The 5,518-nt window shown below is 40.4% G+C and overlaps 1 protein-coding gene across 1 annotated transcript in view; it reads right to left on the minus strand.

Annotated features, from left to right (window-relative positions):
- Positions 1-5,518, minus strand: part of LOC117179409 (SET domain-containing protein 4) — a 106,771-nt gene that overhangs the window by 99,628 nt on the left and 1,625 nt on the right. The window lies entirely within an intron of this gene.

The raw sequence follows: 5,518 nt of genomic DNA on the forward strand, positions 1-5,518 counted from the left end.
GGGCGCATACTTTGAATAAAATATTTGTTATCATTCTCTTGAAATAAATGTGTTTTTTTCTTGAAAAAATACCGGTTTCATATGTATACACCTGGTAAGTCCTGCTCATGTCGTGCCTTAATTGGTTGGATAATTACTAATTCCTACTCACGTCTTGCATTCATTTGCCGGATATTTAATAAGTCTTGCTCATGTCTTGCCTTAATAGGCCGGATACTTACTAAGTCCTGCTCATGACTTGCCTTAATTAATTGGATATTTACTAAGTCCTACTCACGTCTCGCCTACATTGACCGGAAATTTATCAAGTCCTGCGCATGCCTTGCCTTATTTGGTTGGATATTCAATAAGCCCTACTCACGTCTTGCCTTATTTAGCAGGATATTTACTAAGTCCTTCTTATGTCTTTCCTCAATTGGCCGGATATTTACTAAGACCTGTTCATGTCGTTCCTTAGTTGGTTGGATATTTACTAAGCCCTACTCACGTCTTGCATTAATTCGCCGGACATTGACTAAGTCCTAATCAAGTCTTGTCTTATCCGGCTGAATATTGACTAAGTCCTTCTTACGTCTTCCCTTCATTGGCCGGATATTTATTAAATCCTGCTCATGCTTTGCCTTCAATGACCAGATATTTAGTAAGTCCTGATCATACCGTGCCTTAATAGGCCGGATACTTACTAAGTACTGCTCATGTCTTGCCTTAATTAATTGGATATTTACTAAGTCCTACTCACGTCTCGCCTTCATTGGTAGGAAATTTACTAAGTCCTGCGCATGCCTTGCCTTAATTGGTTGGATATTTACTAAGCCCTACTAACGTCTTGCCTTAGTTGGCCGGATATATACTAAGTGCTTCTTATGTCTTGCCTGCATTGGCCGGATATTTACTAAGACTTGGTCATGTCTTTCCTTAGTTGGTTGGATATTCACTAAGCCAATTAAGGCTAGACATGAGAACGGCTCAGTCAATATCCGGCCATTTAAGGCAAGAAGTGAGTAGTACTTGGTAAATATCCAATCAGGTAAGGCAAGACAGGAGCAGAACTTAGTAAATATCCAACCAATTAAGGCAAGGCATACGCCGGATATTTACTAAGTCCTGCTCATTTTTTGCCTTAATTGACGGGATATTTACTAAGCCCTGATCATGCCGTACCTTAATTGGTTGGATATTTACTAGGCACTACTTACATCTTGCCTTAATTGGCCGGATATTTACTAAGTCCTACCCACGTCTTGCCTACACAGGCTGGATATTTACTAAGACCTGCTCATGCCGTGCCTTAAATGGTTGGATATTTACCAAGTCCTGCACATGTCTTGCCTTGATTGGTTGGATATTTACTTAGCCCAACACACGCCTTGCCTTAATTGGCCGGATATTTACTAGGTCCTGCTTATGTGTTGCCTTAGTTGGTTGGACATTTACCAAGTTCTGCTCATGGCTTGCCTTCATTGGTTAAATATTTACTAAGGCCTAATCTCGTCTTGCCTTAATTGGCCGGATATTTACAAAGTCCGGCTCACGCCTTGCCTTAACCAGCTGGATATTTACTAAGACCTGCTCATATCGTGCCTTCATTGGTTGGGTATTTACTAAGTCCTGCTCATGTCTTGCCTTAATTGGTTGAATATTTACTACGCCCTACTCATGTCTCACCCTAATTGGCCGGATATTCACTAAATCCTGCTCATGTTTTGCCTTAATTGACGGAATATTTACTAAGCCCTGATCATGCCGTACCTTAATTGGTTGGATATTTACTAAGCCACACTCATGTCTTACCTTAATTGGTTGGATATTCATTTAGCCCTACTCACGTCTTGCCTTCATAGGCCGGATATTTACTAAGTTCTGCTCCTGTCGTGCCTTAATTGGTTGGATATTTACTAAGCCCTGCTCAATCTTGCCTTAATTGGTTAAATATTTACTAAGCTCTACTCACGAATTATCTTAAATGGCCAGATATTTACTAAGTTCTGCGCATGTCTTGCCATAATTGGCCGGATATTGACTAAGTCCTAATCAGGTCTTGCCTTTTTTGGCTGAATATTGACTAAGTCCTTCTTGCATCTTGCCCTAATTGACTAAATGTTTACTAAGTCCTGCTCATGCCGTGCCCTAATTGGATGGATATTTACTAAGTCCTGCTCATGCCTTGCCTTAATTTGTTGGATATTTATCAAGTCCTGCTCATGTCTTGCCTTATGGGCCGGATATTTATTAAGTTCTGCTCATGTCGTGCCTTAATTAGTTGGATATTAGTAAGCCCTGCTCTATCTTGCCTTAATTGGTTTAATATTTACTAAGCTCTACTCACGCCTTACCTTAATTGGTCGGATATTTACTAAGTCCTTCTCATGTCTTGCCTTATTTGTCCAGATATTTACTAAGTCCTACTCAGGTCTTGCCTTATTCGGCTGAATATTGACTAGGTCCTTCTTTCGTCTTGCCTTAATTGGCCGTGTATTTACTAAGTTATGCTCATTTCATGCCTTAATTGGTTGAATATTTACTAAGGCCTACTCACGTCTGACTTAATTGGCCGGATATTTACTAAGACCTGGTCATGTCGTGCCTTAATTTGCCGGATATTTACTAAGTTCTGCTTATGTCGTGCCTTAATTAATTGGATATTTACTAAGACCTGCTCATGCCGTGCCTTAATTGTCTGGATATTTACTAAGCCCTACTCACGTTTTGCCTTACTTGGCCAGTTATGTACTGAGTACTGCTCATGTCGTGCCTTAATTGGTTGGATATTTACTAAGTTCTACCCACGTTTTGCCTTCATAGGCCGGATATTTACTAAGTCCCGCTCTAGTCGTGCTTTAATTGGTTGGATATTATCGAAGTCCTGCTCATGCCTTGCCTTAATTGGTTAAATATTTACTAAGCGCCACTCACGTCTTGCCTTAATTGGCCAGCTATTGACTAAGATCTGCTCATGTCGTGCCTTAATTGGCCGGATATTCACTAAGTCCTACTCACGTCGTGCTTTCATAGGCCGGATATTTACTAAGTCCTGCTCATGCCTTGCCTTAATTATTTGAATATTTATTAATCCCTACTCACGTCTTGCCTTAATTGTCCGGATATTTACTAAGTCCTGCTCATGTCTTGCTTAAATTGGTTGGATATTCACTAAGTCCAGCTCAAGACTTGCCTTAATTGTTTGCATATTTACTAAGCCCTACTCACTTCTCACCTTAATTGGCCGTTTATTTACTAAGTCCTGCTCACGTCTTGCCTTATTTGGCCGGATATTTACAAAGTTCTGCTTATGTCTTACCCTAATTAGTCGGATACTTACTAGGTCCTACTCACGTCTTGCCTTAATTGGCCGGATCTGTATTAAGTTCTGCTCATGTCTTGCCTTAATTGATTGGATATTTACCAACTGAATATTGACTTAGTCCGTTGACTACACCGTTGACTCATATAGCGTGCTTCTCAAAACGATCAAACCCTAAGCGCCCAAAATTTTAACTTGACTAATTCATCACTTTTTTAAAAGCAGAAATGGTACCCAAAGTAACATTAGTAACTAGTGCGTACATTCCTACAATAACAGTGTACCCTTCGCAAAAGGCTGATCGCAAAGCATCCATGATCAGCGAATAGAACGAATCCCAGTAGCTTTTGCGAAATATTAAACTATTTCTAGCTCTTGATTCGGGTTCGCTTGTTCACCTCTATTAGCAGCGTTTAGAATCCTTTGTAGCAAGGAAGTTTGAGGATACTTCACGTGTTGCTGGTGACGTGCATAACCCAGGAACCATAAAACGCTTGCAATATGTGCGCAAGTGCCAAGAGTTCTGGCTCCTGACTTACATGTGCAGTAACAACCGAGAAGCGTTTTGTTATTGTCTGGCCCTATGTCATCGATCTCATTGAACATTATCCACAGCTGGTACCCTGTCACATTTCGTAAACGAGAAAATACTCGTACTCTGATCAAACCAACACCAATTGTTATGTCACGCATTTCTTCCAATGTAAGGCGAGGAAATTGTAGTACTTGAAAGTTCATGCAGGCGATTTCAATTTGCATTTCCGTAGCGCATATTGTCCACTTCTACGCGCGCTTGCACAATATTTGGCTCGCGAGCTCTCGCTATATATTCTCTTACAAACTCTGCTGTAACGCCTTGCATCTCGATAACAGAATGGTGTCGATTAATTATGGCACCAGCAATACGAAAGAAGTCCCTTAGATTGTGTACATGAGCCATCGGAATAGTTTTCTCGAAGGACTTGAAAATGGACTTTATGTGGCCATTTCTGGATTCCACTATCCATCTAGATTTCGTTATTAGCCGAGCTTCGTTTGCTTCTTTCGTTACCAATTGACTCTGTCCTTGTTGGAGAAATGGTAGTATCTTGGACACACTTCCTAAGCGTTCTAAAAGTGGTTGGGCATCTCTATATCCACGGTCCTCTATAAAAATATCACCAATGTCGAATAATTCTCTCATACCTTCCACATCTCTTTCAAATTCGTTAATGAGCATTTGTGCGTCATTGCTTCACGAGTCAGAAAAATATGGTCCTTGTATTTCAAGTATGTATCCGTCTGGAGCAACAATTAGAGCAGGTTTTACCAAGTGACGTGCTTTATGTTTGCAGAACGACTGTCGAAGTACGCGAAAGTTACTGCTCTTCTGCATGTAAGCATAAGTTCCATCGATGATAGCAATAGCTTGCCGGCTCGAATATTGAAAAATCACGTTCAGAAATTCATCAGAAAGACCTTGACGCATTTTGCAAAGGAAAGTCAGCAGATTTTTTCGTCACGTATCTGGTACCATGTCCATGTAACTGCGGAATAGGATCACAAAATGCATACAATTCTCTAAATTGTTCCTTTGTTACAGGAGCAATAGCTATAAACTCTTCATCAGTGAAACTGTCCTCATTATTAAACGCCGCGGCCGCATGAACATTTGCTTCGTTACGAATTTGCCGCAAAAACAGAAGTAACTGCTTCCCGGAATCCTATACGGTCTATTAATCGCTTGTAGTCCAGGAAGTAAGGGGCCTAAGATGAAACCATGTTCATCGAAATGATTTAAGCATGCTCTTGTTTCTTCTGAAATAAAAATGTCCTTGACAATAAAAGCGTTAACTCTACATTCAATTGAAAGCCTTGGAGTATTAACATCAGCATTACAGAACATGCACGTTTGCCAGCCTGTTTGTGTAAGAACATTCAGTCTTAAACAGCCTGGGTTACGTTGGAGCCCCTCTATCTCATTGCGAATCGATTGATTGCAATTGAGACGTAACCTACTCTCATCGGCGACTTCAAGTGATGATCTTCGAAGTTGAAGGCGTCTAAAAATTGCAATGTTTTGCCTGCTACTCAGGCAAAACATTGCCATTTGTCCTGGTTGATAGACTTTATCGTACACATAGCAATTAACTCGAACTCTGAATGCCATTTTTTAAACCATAAGAGAAACAAGCTCTTATGGTCTTGAAAGGCAGAGGAATGTATTAATAAAACGAA

This window comes from Belonocnema kinseyi, chromosome 9 (genome assembly GCF_010883055.1).
Source record: "Belonocnema kinseyi isolate 2016_QV_RU_SX_M_011 chromosome 9, B_treatae_v1, whole genome shotgun sequence".
Classification (NCBI taxonomy): Eukaryota; Metazoa; Arthropoda; class Insecta; order Hymenoptera; family Cynipidae; genus Belonocnema; species Belonocnema kinseyi.